Genomic DNA, 18,511 nt, shown 5'->3' on the forward strand with positions numbered 1-18,511 from the left:
TTTGCTGTCTGCCTTAGCCAGGTCATCCATCACACTAGTTACACCTCTGTGCCTGGGCCCATCCTTTCTTCTCCCCCGCCCTGCACTCCTACCTTCTCAATCTGGAAAATTCCGACTCCTCCTCAGCTTTCCTGCCCCACCATGGCAAGGCTGGCTACTCCCTCCCTCCCTGCTGCGGCTGGGTGTCTGCCTTGGCTGGCTAGGAGAGCCACGGGAGTGCGTGTGTGTCACCTGGTTGTAGAACTGTTTGCATGGCTCTGGCTTTCCTAGCACCCAGTCCAGCTTAGGCCCACGATTCAAATTCATCTGGGACTAAAATTAAACTTGCCAGAAAGCAGAGCGGCATGGAAAGGCCATAGGGGAGGGAGTTAGGCTGGCCGTGTTGCCATCAATTGCCCTTTCCCTGCTTCACAGGCCTCATCTGCGCGGGCCCCCAGCGCTCCCTGCACACTGGCCTGCACACCACTCCCTCTGTGACCTTCGGATGTGTCCCACCTGCCTGGCTGTCCTCCCACTCCTCTTTACCATTCAGTGCCTGGCCTCGCCATCACCCACAAAGGCCTCACTTGCCTGGAGCGTCTGAGGGCACATGCCTCTAGTACTATCACCTCCTCTCATTCCTTCCTGTGATTTACTAGTCCTAATGACCAGGCTCGTTCATAACTTTGTTAATTTGTTTGCTGTTTGTCTTCCCTGGTGAACTGTTTTTGCTTTTTTAAAGATTTATTTAATTTAATTGGAAAGGCAGATTTACAGAGAGAAGGAGAGACAAAGATCCTCCACTCTCTGGTTCACTCTCCAAATGCCTACCATGACCGGAGTTGAGCCTGCCTGAAGCCATGTGCCAGCCTTCCTTCTTATCCATCATTCTTTCCCTCCTATTTGATGTGACAATGCTTCGTGTGTCCATTCTTTAAAGCAATTTGAAAAAAAAGCATTTGAAAGACTGGGTTAGAGAATGTTTTGAATCTAGAGGTTCGTTTTGTGTGAATTTCACTTCATCAAACTGTAACGAAGTAGCCCTTCCTATAGCTCAGCTACAGTGTGAGGGAGGAACGGGCCTCCTAAGTTTGCTATAAGTATTGGGCAAGCTTCTGCCGGGAGAGGGGAAGAAGCTGAAAGCAGGAGGAATGGCCTGGGGGTGGGCCAGGGTGGCTTCACTTGGCCTTCAGTAAGCAGATAAGATGCCTCTGTGAACACAGCTTTTTCTTCCCGCTTGCTACTCCAGCAGGTGGGCACCCCCTTTTCCTTGCAGACTAGGGAATGGAGTTTAGATGACTTGTCCAAGTCACAGATAACAAAGTGCCAAAGTCTAAACCCAAACCCAGTCAGGCTCCAGATCTCAGGCCCAGGCTTTGCACTCAGAGGTCTCCGTGGGTTTTTTTTTTTTAAACTCCATTCAATCCTGTAAGGCAGGTAGGTGTTAGTTACAACTAGTTCACCCAAAAACAAAACAAAACAAAACAAACAGTTGCCCTCGAGGCTGCTCCACATCAGGAACCTTCTCCTGATATTTGAAAACATCAGCCCACAGCTTCTGGTCATTATGATCTGGGCACAGACATTGCGACGCGGATTTCCTCAATTTCTTCGTTTTCTTTGGCTCTCATCCCTTCTAGGGAGGGATTCTTATGGCTGATTCCAGTGCTCAGGACAACGTTTCCACTTGCCATTAGATTCCCCTAGGTCACTTCCAAAAAGCTCCTCATGGGACCTGCTCAGTAAAAGACCGTTTTTGATACAAAAAGATAGGAACGGGTTGCGAACGGGCACCTTTCAGCGATTGCCCAGCACACAAAAAGCTTTCCTTGTGCCTGGGGCCGACTGGAGATGATCAAGAGTTTCCATCACCTGCAGTCAGGTCAAAGGGGGCGGGGATGAGCTCCTGAGTTAACAGGTGAAACAAATGCGGCCTCCAAGTCTTTCGGGCTTTTCCCATTTAGTGGCAGCTTCGGGACTCGATTGCTCTAGTGTCTGGTTCGGACTGGACGCGCCCAAGATGGAAACTGCTCTGTGTCCTCTGGCACCGCCAGGTATCTCCCGAGCCACAGAAGACGGAGGCAGCCGCCCCTCCGGCCCTCGGCTTCTGGATCACACCGCCGCACGGCAGCTAGGCTGCGAAATGGCGGCCGCCGGCCTGGAGAGGCCCCGCCTCGGGAGGCGGGGCCGCAGCTCAGACCTGAGCGTTAGATCCCCGATCCGAACTTGAAATCCACGGTCCTCCGGGAGGGCCGGCGCACAAGTGGGGAGCCGCAGGTCGGGAAGAGGAGCACCGAGCAGAGGGCTCGCTCTCCGGGGCCGCCCGAGAGTCTCTTCGTCGCGGGCTCTGGAGCCGCCATCTTAGATGGCGGGAGTAAGAGAGCGAGCGTGAGGCGGGAACGTCTTCTCTGCTGCTCTCCTGGGGCCCCGAGAAGGGACAGCTGTCCGGGCTTTAGGGCGTGTGCCCTGAGGCGCGGAGCCCGAGTGCGAGGATGCGAGGGCTTCCCGGGGCCCCGTCCCCTGGGTTGGGGACGCGCCGAATGTGACTGCCTCCCGTTCCTTCACCCGCCGCAGGGAGGAGGAGCGGACGAGAAGCCGCAGCCGGACGACGGGACGGACGCGGGGGCGGCTCGGCTCCCTCAGGTGGGCTGCGGGGCCGGGACGCCGGGGCAGGGGTGTCGGCTCGGCTTCCCTGCCGACCCGGCCCGGGCGGCGCTGGACGCTCGGAACGGCCCCGGGGCTGGCGAGCGGAGGGCCGGGCAGGCCGCTGTCACCCCGGGTGGCGCTCGCCGGGCCCCGTGCCCGGTGTCATCGCCGGCGAGCCCGGTTCCCACGTCCCCATTGCAGATTCCCTTGTGTTTCTCGGAAACATGCCAGCGCCAGCCTTCTGCCCAGTGCGCATTCCTCGTTTTTTGGCACTGGAAGAAAAATCTGCCCAGAGCTGCCCGGTGTGTGTGTGTGTGTGTGTGTGTGTGGTCAGTCAGACCGGCTAATTCCTTTTCTTCGGTCGCGCGGACTGCGGGGTGGGGGCGGGACGGCCTTGCTCCATCTTCCAGGGCCCCGTCAGTCAAGTGACACCCTTTTAGGTTGGGCGAAGTGGAATCGGGGAAGAACCGAGCAAATGGTTCGGTGCCGCGCCACAAGGATACGGGGGCTTCGCCTGGGGTTTCAGGTGTCTGCGGGTGACTAATGAGAGGTTTGGGATCCTTATCCCGAGCCTTGGCCTCGGGGCGCTTGGCAGGCCGGGGCTGTCTTTGGTGGGAAAGTGAGGAGCAGCCGGGTCGGTGCATCGCCAGTTGCTTGTCGGAGCCCAGACCCAAGTTTGGCCGTCTCGAGGGGGCCCCTGGAGGCTGTGTTCATTCATTGTTCTCTGCAGGGCCCCGGGTGTGCCGCTGGGCTCCGTCCTCTGCTGGGAAGAATGTAAGGGTCTCCCTGAGATGGGACCCGAGTCCTAGGGATCTCTTGACGGGAGTGGGCAGTGCGTCCAGTCAGCGAGTGCTTCTGGCCTGAGCAGAGAGGGTGCCCGGGCGTGACGACAATGCGGTGCCTTGAGGATTGGCTGGCGCGGGTGCTGGGAATTCAGAACAGCTCGCTTTGCTTGGGGCCTTTGAGGAAGCTGGTGCACTGGAGGGGTGCGTTTTGAAGGGCTTTGGTGAGGGGGCGGTGAGGCCTTCGGGTGGGTGACAGTAAAGGCCTGGAGGCCTACGGGATTTGGGATGAGTTTGGGGAACAGTTGACAGTCCGGACTGCGTGGTGGAAATAATTAAAGAAAAGGTGCAAGATTGTGTGAAAGGACTTTGTTTTGTCGTTGTGGAGAGGGTTGTATTACAGTTGGTTTAATTTTCATTGTATCAAATACTTGGCTGATTGTTCTTGCTGATTACTCGTCTATTACCCCCTCCCCCATGAAGTTGAAGCTGTTAGTAATTGAAAAGATTGGCTTTGTTAAAACCTTTAAAAAGCATTTTTGATTAGCGTTTGATATCAGGTGTTCTACATTTATACAGTGGTGAATAAACTGAGTTGATCTTCCTAAGAGATTCTTGCAAGACTGTCCTAAACTTATACTTACAAAATGTTGACTTTATAATTGTGGTACCTTCTAGTCATTCTAAATTTTAAATGATTGTTTCTATATAAATCATGTTTCTTAGTCAAATAGAAATTATCAGATTAAAAGAAACATCTGAGGGTCCAGTGGGATCGTCTAGAGGCTAAATCCTTGCCTTGCATGTGCCATGATCCCATTTGGGCGCCGGTTCTAATCCCTGCAGTTCCACTTCCCATCCAGCTCCCTGCTTGTGGCCTGGGGAAGCGGTGGAGCACAGCCCAAAGCCTCGGGACCCTGCACCTGTGTGGGAGACCCGGAAGAGGCTCCTGGCTCCTGGCTTCGGATTGTAGCAGCTCTGGCCTTTGTGGACACTTGGGGAATAAACCAGTAGATGGAAGGTCTTCCTCTGCCTACCCCTCACCGAAATAATGATAATAATAACAAATCTAAAAATCCCTAGCTGAATAGGTCTAGAAAGTAATTAATTGTTCTAGTTTGGTTGATGTGTTTTTTTAAAAGATTTATTTTATTTTTATTGGAAAGTCAGATATACGGAGAGGAGGAGAAACAGGAAGATCTTCCATCCTTCCATTCACTCCTCTAGTGGCCACAGTGGCTGGAGCTGAGCCAATCCAAAACTAGGAGCCTGGAGCTTCTTCCAGGTCTCCCACAGGGATGCAGGGTCCCAAGGCTTTGGGCTGCGAAGCCACCCCACCAAGCCCTGGTTGATGTATTTTATCTTAGGTAGCAAACTACTTCTAGGTTGATTTCCCCAGATTGCAATTTTGTTGTCCCTTAGTACTGAGAACCTAGTTTTTCAAAAATAGCTGCATTGTGATTAATACTTCTGTTAGAGAGGTTATTAACTGCCTTCAGTTAGGTGCTCCTAGGTCTCGTGTTGTGTAGATTATACACCACCAAAGGGCGCTGAGATACTCTTGGCTTGTGTTTACTCTTTATCCTTTCAAGGGAGAGGCTGTTGAAAATGTGTCAGAAACATTGGACCCAATTGAATGCTGGGTAGATGGGAAAGTAAACCTGTTACTGTTTTTGTTCTAGAAACTTATCTTTTAGGCATGTCATGCTTGTGATTGTAGTTGAAGTGGAATTGTTTAGTTTTGTTGCAGTCTTACCAGTAGTTGAAGAAAGTGTGTGCCTCAAACAAGGCAGGACCCAAGTAAATTGAACATATTTTTGATGTTTGATTTAACAGAAGCAAATTAAACTGGTCCTTTATGGCAGTGAGTGTCTAAAAGATGATGTAAATAATAGTTAAGGGCCCGGCGAGGTAGCGGTTAAGTCCTCACCTTGAATGGGCTTGGATTCCATATGGGCGCCAGTTCTAATCCCGGCAGCTCCACCTCCCATCCAGCTCCCTGCCTGTGGCCTGGGAAAGCAGTGGAGGACGGCCCAGAGCCTTGGGACCCTGCACCCATGTGGGAGACTTGGAGGAAGTTCCTGGCTCCTGGCTTCGGATCGGTGTAGCACCAGCCGTTGCGATTACTTGGGGAGTGAATCACCAGAGGGAACATCTTCTTCTCTGTCTCTCCTCCTCTCTGTACATCTGCCTTTCCAATAAAAATAAATAAAAATCTTAAAAAAAGTTAAATAATATAACTCCTCTGGAATTAGTTGCTTTGAGTTAGAATATATCCCTTTTTTATGCTTCAAGGATTAAACAACAACTATAATTTCTTGGAAGTTAAATTTGGCTTATTCAGAATTATTAGATTATGAAATGGAAAATAAAATTAGTAACTTCAAATTAGTATTTCAGGTAGTTTATGAGTAGCAAGTGTATGATTATGTTGCTTTTAAGTTTCAGATAAAACTTCATTAGCTTCCTGCCCCAAAATAGAAAACATTACAAATGGAGTACTTCTGTTTGCATGTTAGGAGAATAGGCCGTGCCTGGTTTTCCTGATGTTGAGAACTTGTTAAGCGAAGAGCGTGCCTGAATATTGACTTACAGAAGAAAATTTTTAATACTGTTCCTGAAAGATGGTAGACTACTGTGACAGTGAGGGAGTTAATGGAACCACAAAATCCAGCTTTGACTTGAAAAGTGTTTTGTTTTTTTTTTTAAGTTGTGCAGACCATAGATGTTATTCTTCAAAAATAAATTACTTGGGGGAGGATGGCTTCTTGAGTAAATTGGAAAATCATAGAGCACTAGATTAATGGTTTAGGCTTTACGTTTTATGTTTTAGAGTATGTGGACCAATTCCTGGTTGCTCTTCTCACTGGGTTCAAAGTGTAAAGTTAGATATTTGGGTCACAATTCAGTCAGTGCTTCTGATGTAGGGCTACACTATCTTATCCATCTGTTATTACGATAGCCGTGCCTGAGTATTTTATCCTTGCCTTAGTTGTGAGTAAAAAATAGGCTTCATTACATATTAAAGATTTCATCTAATTTCACAATATTTGAGTCATTCTGTAACTCCTTTTTCCCAGAATTGTGCAGCTGTCTATGATTTTAGTAGTTAACTTCAGATTTGTTTGCCTTTCTTCTAAAATTACTTCTAGAATCTTAGTTTAACCAAGGAAAATGTCAAGTGCGTGTTGTTTCTTTGTTATTGGTTTTGGCTCAGGGTGTGTGAAGTTCTTGGGCAAATTACAAAGTGTGTTAATTGGCATCACATTCCAATCAGTATACATAGTATTTTTTTAGGTACACTTGGTGGGTAGTTTTATTTTAAGACCAGATTCTAAGAGATTTTACGGGTGGGAATTAGCAATTCTGAAAGTAGTTTAGAATTTAAACCTGTTTTGTGATGTAAATGTTGTTTACATTTTTGGTTAATGATTGGGAGATTTGAGTGCATTCAGTATGTTTGTTTGCTTCTGAGTGTATGCTGGCGTGACCAGTGCCATTTTCCTGCCCCTTTTTCATTTGATTTACTAGCATTCAGCAGTGAGAGGTAAGTACCACTGTTGCAGTCAGATGGTTTCCTCCAGTTTGCTGTGGAAATAAAAGTGGTCTTAGAAGCAACAAGATCGCAGGCATTATAGTTGTATAGAATGTTTACCTTTCTTCATCTCTGTAGGTTTCAGTGAAAGAATCAGGCTACTTAATGGTTACTATGCCTTTGTAACTGTATTTTCATCCTTACTGTAGGTATTTTGAGGCATTCTTTTTGCCTTCAGGTAGATTTTAACATTGGTGGCTGTGGCCGAAGCTGTAGCAGCGTTGGTTTCAGCTGTCCCCCGTCCGTGGCTGCTCTGCTTCCTATCCAGTTCCCTGCCCATGAAGAAGAGCTTGGACCCTGGCCATACGTGCCGAATTGCTGGCTCCTGGCCTGTGCTGTCCCAGTTGTTGTGGCCCTTTGGAGATTGAACCGGTGAATGGGACAGCTTTATCTTGTCAATTATTTCTCTGTGTAACTCTGCCTTTCAAATAAATTAAATCCATGCTTCATCTAGGTTGGGGATAGATGAAATCTTGAGTTTTTTTTCCCTTGGAAGAACCCAGCTTTTGCCCCCTGTGGCTGATCTAATTGGAAATTGAAAAGTTTCTGGGATAAGCATTTCCTGGAGTCAAAACAGATTAGAAAGGAATTCTCACTTGCATTTAAGAAAATCTATTCACAGGGCCCTGCACAGTGGCCTAGTAGCTAAAGTCTTTGCCTTGTACATGCCAGGATCCCATATGGGCGCCCCACTTCCCATCCAGCTCCCTGCTTGTGGCCTGGGGAAGCAGTGGGCAATGGCCCAAAGCCTTGGGATCCTGCACCCACATGGGACACCTGGAGGAAGTCCCTGGCTCTTGGCTTCAGATCAGCGCAGCTCTGGCCGTTGCGGTCACTTGGGGAGTGAATCATCAGACGGAAGATCTTCCTCTCTGTCTTTCCTCTCTGTATATCTGACTTTCCAATAAAAATAAATAAATCTTAAAAAAAATTATTCACAATAGAAAAAACTAGGAACAATTCAGATGAACAATAAATAGTAAAGTGAATGTGTCAACTGTGGTTTGGCTCCTTGCTTCTCAAGGAGAAACGTTTATTACATGGGCTGTGATTTGAATATGATCTGACCCTCAAACTCTTGTAGGTGTCTATACCCCAAAGTCATAAATTAATGGTGGCAAGAGGCTGAATTCTTTTTTTTTTAAGATTTATTTATTTTTATTACAAATCAGGCATACAGAGAGGAGGAGAGACGGAGAGAAAGATCTTCCGTCCGATGATTCACACCCTAAGTGAGCACAACTGCTGGAGTGTGCCGATTCGGAGCCAGGAGCCAGGAACTCCCTCCAGGTCTCCCACATGGGTGCAGGGTCCCAAAGCACCAGGCTGTTCTTGACTGCTTATCCAGGCCACAAGCAGGAAGCTGGATGGGAGGTGGAGCTGCCGGAATTAGAATTGGCGCCCATATGGGATCCCTGGGCGTTCAAGGCGAGGACTTAAACCGCCAGGCCACGCTGCTGGGCCCAAGAGGCTGAATTCTTAAAGAGACTGGTTCTGGTGTTTAGTAGGTAGGGCCTAGTGGGAGGTCCTTAGGTTGGTTGGGGTCATGCCTTTGGAAGGTGGTTCTTGCCAGAGGATTATTATTGAAGTCTGAGCTCTGGCCTAGCTATTCTGTGTACACCCTGGCTTGCTCTGCGACCCTTCCTCCATCCACACTGCGTCATTAAAGGCAGGACCAATGGGCCTCCTGATCTGGACTTCTGAAACTGGGCTAAGTAACTATTTTTTTATGAAACTGATTGTCTCAGATACTTTATTGAGGTAATAAAAAGCTGATTAATACAACATGAAAAATGCTGAACACAAAATTATGTTTCTGAATTTCTTTATTGGAAAGGCAGATTTACAGAGAGGAGAGGTGAAGCTGTTCCTTCTGCTGCTTCACTTCCCAGATGGCAGCAACACCTGGAGACGAATTAATAAGAAGCCATGAGCCTCTTTTGGTCTCCCATGTGGCTGCCAACCAGCACCCATATGGGATCCTGGTGCTTGCAGACGGTGGATTAGCCTGTTGAGCCACTGAAGCAACCCCATGTTTCTGAAATTATTAGAATCACAATGGGATATTGGTAATATCGATAATAAAAAGAAATGATGTAGTGATAAATGCCATAACATGGATGAACCTTGAAAACATTTGATAAGTGAAAGAACAAGGCAGAAAAATCTACTGATAATTGCATTAGTGTGAAAACTCCTTAGCAGACAAACCCATAGAAACACAGAATCGATTGGGGGCTGGGAGAGGTGGAGAATGGACTGTGGTTGTGATAGGAGTTCCTTTGAGGCGATAAAAATGTTCTAAAGTTGATGTTGGAATCAGATGCAGCAACTAAATGTAATTAAAAACTATTGGGCCTGGCAAAGTGGCTCAGTTGGCTCATCCTGTGTGGGTGCCGGTTCGTGTCCTGGCTGCTCTACTTCCCATTCATCTGCCTGCTTACGTCCTGGGAAAGTGCTGAGAATGGCCCAGTGCCTTCGGCTCCTGCACCCTTGTGAGACCTAGAAGATCCTGGCTTCCTATTGGCTCGGCTCCTTTGTGCCCTTGGGGAGGGAACCAGGGGATAGAACTTCTCTCTCTCCTTCTCTGTAAATTTGCCTTTCCAGTGAAAACAAATGAATCTTAGAAAGAAAAAAGCTATTGAAAAAAATTTTTTTTGAAGATTCATTTTATTTTTATCACAAAGTCAGATATACAGAGAGGAGGAGAGACAGAGAGGAAGATCTTCCGCCCCATGATTCACTCCCCAAGTGACCACAACGGCCGGTACTGCGTTGATCCAAAGCCTGGAACCAGGAACCTCTTCCGGGTCTCCCTCGTGGGTACAGTATCCCAAGGCTTTGGGCCAACCTTGACTGATCTCCCAGGCTGCAAGTAGGGAGCTGGATGGGAAGTGGGGCAGCCGGGATTAGAACCGGCGCCCATATGAGATTCCAGCGCGTTCAAGGCAAGGCAAAGAGTTTAGCTGCTAGGCCACTGCGCCAGGTCTTCTAAGAGCCATTTCAAAAATCATCTTTTGAAACTTAATACCCTTTTTTTCCTCCTCATTTACTAATGATGTTTCTCTTCTTGAGCTCCTCCTCAAGAACCCTTTGCGTTTGTTTTTCTTAGGACCATCAAACAGTCAGTGGTGAGTTTGTTATTTCATTAGATTTTACTCAAATGGATGCTTCCTGTGTAATGATTAATTTCTTTTTCTACAAACAGTTAAAAAAAAAACTGTTGCTTGAGGCTGACTCTCTTTGTGTGTGTGTGCGGCTGTTATTTAGTTTTTTTTTTTTTTTTTGGGAGAGGCAGTAAGGCATAGAGAATAGTTTTTGAAATTAAAAATTTTTATTGAAAAGGCGTATCTGTAGGGAGGAGAGACAGAAAGATCTTCCATCTGCTGGTCACTGCCGGAGTCCAGCTCCGGCCCGGGGTTCGGAACTCGTGAAGTGTGCATGGAGTCAGCGCAAAGAGAGAAAGAAAGAGACGGACCACTAGAATTCCATGATGATGATAGTGGACACAGCAATAAAGCCGTCCGCCTTATTTATACAGAATCAGTTAAACTCTGGCTCAGACTTTTTACGTCATGATTAAATGGGTGTTACTAAAGATAATTCTGCATTTGTGTCACCTAAGGCAGGATGTTATCCATGCTGGCGCGCCTATCAATCAGTAACACATTCCTACTACAATCCTCATTCTACAACTGGTCTTTTTTTTTTTTTTTTAAAATTTATTCATTTTATTACAGCCAGATATACACAGAGGAGGAGAGACAGAGAGGAAGATCTTCCGTCCGATGATTCACTCCCCAAGTGAGCCGCAATTGGCCGGTGCTGCGCCGATCTGAAGCTGGGAACTAGGAACCTCTTCCGGGTCTCCCATGTGGGTGCAGGAGCCCAAATCTTTGGGCCGTCCTCAACTGCTTTCCCAGGCCACAAGCAGGGAGCTGGATGGGAAGTGGAGCTGCCAGGATTAGAACCGGTGCCCATATGGGATCCTGGGGCTTTCAAGGTGAGGACTTTAGCCGCTAGGTCACGCCGCCAGGCCACGCCCCTATATCTTTTTATTCTTGAGGAATTGTAATGATTTTATTTTGGCCATTTATTGGATATGCAAAATTTGCCTCTGAAATTGGTGCCTTGTCTGTAGAACAGTATGAATGGATACAGGTCAGGTTTTCCAGGTGACTGATTTAGCAGGAGGGATGATGGTGTTTTGGTTTCCCCTCCCTTAGAGTTTAGCCATAGCTGTTTAATCTCATTATCTGGCTGTCAGCATAGTTGTCCAGCTTCATTTCTGTGTTGTTTAGATAGTTATTTTAAAGGAATCTGTTTTAGAATTAATGATTGCATAATTGGTGAAGAGACTCTCATTTAGAAATTAAAAAAAAAATTGGGCGTTAAAAGTTTTTAACTGAATGATTTAAAATGAGAAGCTTGGGGTCTGGTATGGTAGCCTAGTGGCTAAAGTCCTTCCCTTGCATGCAACTGGGCTCCCATATGGACACTGGTTCATGTCTTGGCTGCTCCACTTCCTATCCAGCTCCCTGCTTGTGGCCTGAGAAAGCAGTGGAGGACGGCCCAAAGCCTTGGGACCCTACACCTGCGTGGGAGACCCGGAGGAGACTCCTAGGTTGGATCAGCTCAGCTCTGGCCATTGTAACCACTTAGGAAGTGAACCAGTGGATGGAAGATCTTCTTTCTCTCCTTCTCTGTAAATCGGACTTTCCACTAGAAAGAAATAAATCTTTAAAAAAAAATGAAAAGCTTGTGTGTGATGAGAGTTAAAAATGTAATTGGCTCTAGACATTTTTCGCTTGAGAACCAGTTGCTTTAGCTTAATTGCATTTTAAATCGGTCCATTTTAAGCTTGTGTTTTTTTTTTTTTTTTTTCTTTTTAAAAATTTATTTTATTTTTATTACAAAGTCAGATATACTGAGAGGAGGAGAGACAGAGAGGAAGTGGAGCTGCCGGGGTTAGAACCAGCGGCCATATGGGATCAAGGCGAGGACCTTAGCCACTAGGCCATGCTTTAAGCTTGTGTTTTAAAGTTAATTTTGCCTTGAGACAGTAGCATCTATTTTCTGAACTTAGGCAGACCCTGATTGCTAAGAGTGACACATTATTAGTTTGCATTTGTGCTGGCTACTTGATGAAGTTACAAGTTTGTGGTCAGAAATTGAGAAAGAGGAGTGAAGAAACCCAAAATATTGACACACCAAAGCCAACTTGCAGTGCGTCAGAATGTCCTTTTGGACTGTTGGGAAACTAGCATGAGCCTTTCCAAGCTAGTCTTACTTGGCTGCCTCGGATGAGGTCGGTATTGAGATAGGTCTGTGCTACAGAAATGTTTATGTGCGAGGGTGATTCTTTGTCTTCTAGATTTTTCAGTTGTGTGGATAGTTAAATTTATTTATTTATTTTATTTATTTATTTTTTTTAATTGTTAATATTTATTTATTTTTAAGATTTATTTATTTTTATTGCAAAGTCAGATATACAGAGAGGAGGAGAGACAGAGAGGAAGATCTTCCGTCCGATAATTCACTCCCCAAATGAGTGCAATGGCCAGTGCTGTGCCGATTCGGAGCCAGGAGCCTGGAACCTCCTCCAGGTCTTCCACGCGGGTGCAGGGTCCCAAAGCATTGGGCCATCCTCGACTGCTTTCCCAGGCCACAAGCTGGGAGCTGGATGGGAAGTGGAGCTGCCGGGATTAGAACCGGTGCCCATATGGGATCCTGGGGCGTTCAAGGCGAGGACTTTAGCCACTAGGCTATGCCACCGGGCCCAGTTGTGTGGATAGTTAAATTTAAAAAAATAGAAAATCTTTGAATCTTAAAGTAATCTTGAAACTGATTACCTAGTATGTTAGATGGACCAGGACTGAATTCAGTAGTGAAATGAATATGAAGAGGTGATGAACTCAGAAAATTTACCTTATCAGCATGGTAAGATATGGTTAGCTGAGCCCAGTGTGATAGCCTAGTGACTTAATCCTCGCCGTGCAACCACCTTTCCCATATGGGTGCCAGTTTGTGTCCCAGCTGCTCCACTTTCATTCAACTCCCTGCTGGTAGCCTGGCAAAGCATTCGAGGGACCCTGCACCCATGTTGGAGACCTAGAAAAAGCTCCTGGCTCCTTGTTTCGGATCGGTTAAGCTCTAGCTGTTGCAACTAGCTTGAGGAGTAAATCAGTGGACGGAAGATCTTTCTGTGTTCTCTCTGTAAATCTGACTTTCTAACTAAATATGTTTACATATTTGAGAGGAATGAATGGACATGTGGACATTGGGGAAGGTCTTTTTAAAAAATACATATACTTATTTTTATTGCAAAGTCAGATATATAAAGAGGGGAGGCGAGACAGACAGGAAAATCCTCCGTCTGTTGATTCACTCCCCAAGTGGCCGCAACAGCTGGAGCTGAGTGGATCTGAGGCCAGGAGCCAGGAGCATCTTCTTGGGTTTCACATGCAGGCTTAAGGAGGGAAATTTTTTTTTAAAATAAAAAATTCATTTTATTTTTGATGATGTTTGCCTAGTTGAGGGATGTTTACCCATGTGGACCATCAGTTAGTGTGGGGAGAGTTGAGGAATGAGAAAGTAGATGACACAACGGCTTCTAGTCTCTTTTTGTCTTGCTGTATATTGGGAAAGGGAGGGAGAGAATCGAATTGTATCAGTAAGTGCTAATGGGGGTAGTTACCCCACGATCCCCAATGTGGACCTTTTTCCGAGGATACTGCTTAAGTGGTTTCAGTAGCTCTGAGATGCTGTTGATTTTATTGCTCCGAAGTTGAAAGGCCCATTGGCTGACATAATACAACTTGGAGTCTGAATTTGCCTGGATACTCGCTATCAGAACTTGTCCAGGAGAGCTGTCTAATTTGTTCTGCCCGCCATGGTACTAGATGTCCTCTGCAGGCTTCATGAACTGGTTGTCCTGTCGCCCATGAGCATCTGGGCATGCCGTCCACTGCACAGGCCTCAGCAGCCCTACAGACCTAGTTCTGAAACATACACTCCATGGTCAGACCACATATCTTGTGATTTTTCACTGTGGTTGGGAGTTCTGAGTGCAGTGATGCAGTTGAAGGGTCCCCAAAGAAACCTCACCAGAAGTGAGCCCAGACCTGATTCCTGTGTGTGCCAGCCAGTGCAGGGTCTGGCTCAGTCAATCAACATATACTGTTGATTGTGGTCACTTGGTCAGTTCTGCCTCCAGCCCCATGTCATATGCAAACCAACGGATGCTATGGCCCAGCCCATCACTTCCCACCACATACTTGACCCTCACGCACACCATTGGGAGCTGTAGCCCAGTTGGAGCTATCTGCTCTCCTCAGTCCCCACCAGGCCTGCCTCCAGCCCTGTATATGCCAGTATGTGCAGCAGACTGGTTCAGTCTGTTTCACATCCCATCCAGCTCTTGTATACATCAGTGGGTGTTGGAGCCTAGCTCAACCCAACTGACCCCACTATCAGCCCACATTTATGCCAGTGGATGCCACCGCCTGTCCAGCCAGGCCCGCCCCCAGCCCTGGTTTCCATGCTCACCATGGGAGCTGTAACCCAACAGAGGGGTGTATACAATTTCCCTACGAGGCTCACTCCCAGCCTGGGATTTTGCACTTCTCAGGTGGCTCTGTGGTCTAGCCTGACAGAATTTGTTCCCCCAGTCCCAGCACCTGCCAGTTGATGCTGCAGCAAAGTCCCATCAGCCTGCACTTACTCTAATTTTTGCACCAATGGGTACAGCTGCTTAGCCCAGACTGGTTCTTCCCCTAAACCAGCTCACATGCTGTAGGATCCACGGACCCTACAGCCCTGCCCAGCCTGGCCTGCCCCAGTCCCAGCTCTCATACTCACCAGCAGAAACAGCATTCTAGGTGAGCCCCTGTTGATCCCCTGTTGGGTTTGCCCTGCAAGTCCTGACGCTAATGTGAAGTGCCTGGTGTTTTGGCTCAAACCGACCTGTCCTGTGCTCGGTTCTGCTTCTCATATTTGCCAGTCCTATGAACTGGCTCAGCGTGGCCCACCCCCAGACCTAACCCACATGTATGCTAGCAGGTGCTGTAACCTGGCTCGGACTGTACTGTTCCCAGCCTTGGTTCTTGCAGTCACCTGCAGTTCCTGACAGGAGTTCCCCAAGTTCCACTGTCAGGTCACCTGTCAGTGGTAGATCGCATGTACACTGGTGGGTCCTTGGCCTGGCCTGACTTGGTCCACCTGCTGTCCTTGCAGGTATAGCGTTCTTGCCTAACCAGCCAACAACCATTCTGGTTTTCACCATTGGGTGCTGCAGCCCAGCTCTACCTGGTCCACCTCCAGACCTAGCTCTTGCATGGTTCAGTGGATGCAGAGACCTAAACCAGCCTGTCCTGCACCTACCCTGGCTGTTGTGAGCACCAGTGGGTGCTGGAGCCACCCAGTCTGGCACACCTGAGACCCATTCCACACCTATGCCAGGGTATACTGCAGCCATGTCCAGCCCAGTTTGCTGCTCACTTTCTGGCTCTTGTACTCACCAGTGGGAACCACAGCCTAGCAAGGGCATCCCCATAGCTCCCCAACTAGGCTCGCTCCCAGCCATAGAGCTTGCATTATACCATTGGTTGCTCTGACCTAGTCTTGCCCATCTTGACCTTTGTTGTTGGATGTTACAGCTTTTCCTGCCCTAACCCTCCCCCAGTCACAACTCCTCGTTGGTATTGCAGCCTAACCCTGCCAGCCTGCCCCAACCTTTTCTTTCATGCAAAATGGTAGGTGTGATAGCCAAGCCCAGCCCAGCATGGCCCACATCCCATCCTGGCTCCTGTGTATGCCAGTGTGCTATGGTTTGGTCTGGACTGGTCTGGCCCTTCCTGATCCAGCCCCCCAGAGCCAACCCATGCATCAGCCAACAAGTGAAGCAACCCTGCCTGACCTGACCAGCGCGTATCCCTGACTCACATACTCACCAGCAGGGGCTGTGACCCACCAGGGAATGTTCCCTGAGTTCCCCTACCAGGCCCACTCCCAGATCTAATGCATGCCATTAGGTGCTAGGCCCTTTACTGTCACAGTCTGTTCCCCAGTCTCGACTTTTGTGTGTGCTGGTGGATGTTGTAGCTTGGCCCGGCCCGCCCCCTCCAGTTCTTGGGTGCTACAACCTGGACTAGCCTGGCCTGTTCCCAGCCCCAGTACTCATGATTGTGGGTGAGTTCCATGATCATGCCTAGTTTAGCCCATCACCACTCCCAGCCTTCAAGCAGACCAACTGATAGGCTATTCCCACAGGGTTGAGCCCACAATCCCCCACAGAATCTGCTCCCAGACTCAGTTCTTTCACGTGCTGGTTAGTGTCATGGCCCAGCCTGGCATGGTCTACCCCATGGCCTGACATTCACTGAAGGGTTCTGTGGTTAAGCTGTGCCACGTAAGCCCCCTATCCATGGCTTTGGTGTACGCCAGTAGGTGGAGCTTGACATCAGCAATCCCAGTTCAGGTCTTCACGTGGGCAGGTGCATTAGTTGGATCCCAAAAGGTCCTCTCATTTGCCTCAGCTGAATCACTCGTTCTCAGCCCCCTTGTTTACCTGGAAGTGTAGTAGTCTGGTCAGTGGAAGCTCCCCAGAAGTCATTCCTCCTCACCTGTCAGGCTCTCCCTCAGCAGTCCCTCCCATGTGTCCTCATATCCCCTTTGTTGAGCAGTTATCAGCCCCGCATGCCTTTGAGCATGCACATCCCCAAGTCTGGTCCTCAGATGGTGTTGCTGTGCTAGGCTGAGGCCCTCCCTACTTGCCCAGGACCCACACACATTCATGTGCTGGTTCCTAGACCCTGTCTGCTGACATGCCTGTGTCTGCCCCTCACATGTCTTTTTTTTTTTTTTTTTAAGACTTATTTATTTTTATTGCCAAGTCAGATAGCTAGAGAGGAGGAGAGATAGAGAGGAAGATCTTCCGTCTGATGATTCACTCCCCAAGTGAGTGAAACGGCTGGTGTTGCACCGATCCGAAGCCAGGAGCCAAGAGCTCTTCAGGGTCTCCCACGCAGATGCAGGATCCCAAGGCTTTGGGCCGTCCTCGACTGTTTTTCCAGGCCACAAGCAGGGAGCTGGATGGGAAGCGGGGCTGCTAGGATTAGAACCGGCGCCCTTATGGGATCTTGGCATGTTCAAAGCGAGGACTTTAGCCACTAGACCACCATGGTGCCGGGCCCTGCCCCTCACATATCTTAAAAACAAACAAACAAAAACCCCCCTCAAATTTGGCATTAGCCAGGTGCAGAATGCCCACCAGCTATTAGCTGTTTTTCTCCCAGCAGTGTTAACACTGGCCTATGTACAACTTAGGCAGTTGCTTACAGCTGGGGTTGGACAGGTTTTTTTTTCGTTCTATGTCCATGGGGAGAAAAAGGTAGGGGGCCACTTTTTACTGTCAAACTATGTCGACATCTGGGCACGAGGAACAGTCCTTTGAGGATGCCTTATGTGCAGAAGAGTGTTCCAAGGTTGTTACTTGAATGGTTGGATCGTTCTAAGGTGTCATTGGCTTTGTTGCACCAGGGTTGAGAAAATCTTTCCAAGGTTTGTTGGGTGATTAAGGCCACCTCAGTGTGCATCCACAGGCCCAGGAACATGTTGCACAGTTTGGCCAGGAGAGTGGTTCAGCCTGTTCTGCTTTCCATTCTCTGATGACTTAGTGGCACAGGATGGTTTAGATGAGCTGGCTGCCTGGGCATGCTCACCACTGCATAGGCATCAGCAATTGAGAAGAACCAATCCTGACACACACATTCCAAGGTCAGATGAAATATACTGTGATTTTCCCAGTTCCCAAGGTTTGAATTAGCTATAGTGTAGGGGGGCCTCCCAAGAAACCTCACCTGGGATGACCTCAGGCTTGACTTGTGTGTGCCTCAACCAGTGCAGTCGGGTTCAGTCTGTCACCTGCAGCAGCCAGTGGACATACCGGTAGATGCAGCTACCTGGTTAGTTCTACCCCCATCCCCATTTCACCTGTGAACTGATAGATCCTGTGGTGTAGCGCAGCCCAACCCAGCCCAACCCAGGCCTGGTCTTCACACACTCCGGTGGGTGTGGTGGCCTATTCAGGGCGACCCCCAATAACCCTCACCAGGCCTGCTTCTGTCCCTATTTTTAGTGTGTTTCTATTAAACTTTTCATTTAGTGAAGGACTTACCTCTTTGTAAAACTTTATGCTGATTTTGGTGTTTCTTTTTGAGAGAGAGAGAGATAGCAAGAGATGGATCCTCTGTCTGCTGGTCTAGTTCCTAAATGCCCACAAACAGTTGGGCTGAGCCAGGCTGAAGCCAGAGCTGGGAATTCAGTCCGGGTCTCGCAGAGTACACCTCAGCAGGAAGCAGAACAGAGAATGTCAGGACTGAGGGCCAGGCGGCCTTGCTGGAGGTGTGACCGTCCTTAGCGACGCCTTGTCCGTCACGCCAAGCACAGGTGCTCATCTGGCCCGTGCTTTTGAGCGTGTTTAAGATGCCTGGGATTTTATGATGGGCAG

At 48.3% G+C, this 18,511-nt stretch overlaps 1 protein-coding gene across 1 annotated transcript in view; it reads left to right on the forward strand.

Annotated features, from left to right (window-relative positions):
* The first annotated feature begins 2,235 nt into the window (after positions 1 to 2,235).
* Positions 2,236 to 18,511, forward strand: part of RAF1 (Raf-1 proto-oncogene, serine/threonine kinase) — a 58,606-nt gene continuing 42,330 nt past the window's right edge. Inside the window, exon 1 of the mRNA XM_058679213.1 lies at positions 2,236 to 2,622. The gene's annotated coding sequence lies outside the window, so the exon portion shown is untranslated. The remainder of the gene's footprint in view (positions 2,623 to 18,511) is intronic.

The sequence above is a fragment of the Ochotona princeps genome, chromosome 21 (genome assembly GCF_030435755.1).
Source record: "Ochotona princeps isolate mOchPri1 chromosome 21, mOchPri1.hap1, whole genome shotgun sequence".
Taxonomy (NCBI): domain Eukaryota; kingdom Metazoa; phylum Chordata; class Mammalia; order Lagomorpha; family Ochotonidae; genus Ochotona; species Ochotona princeps.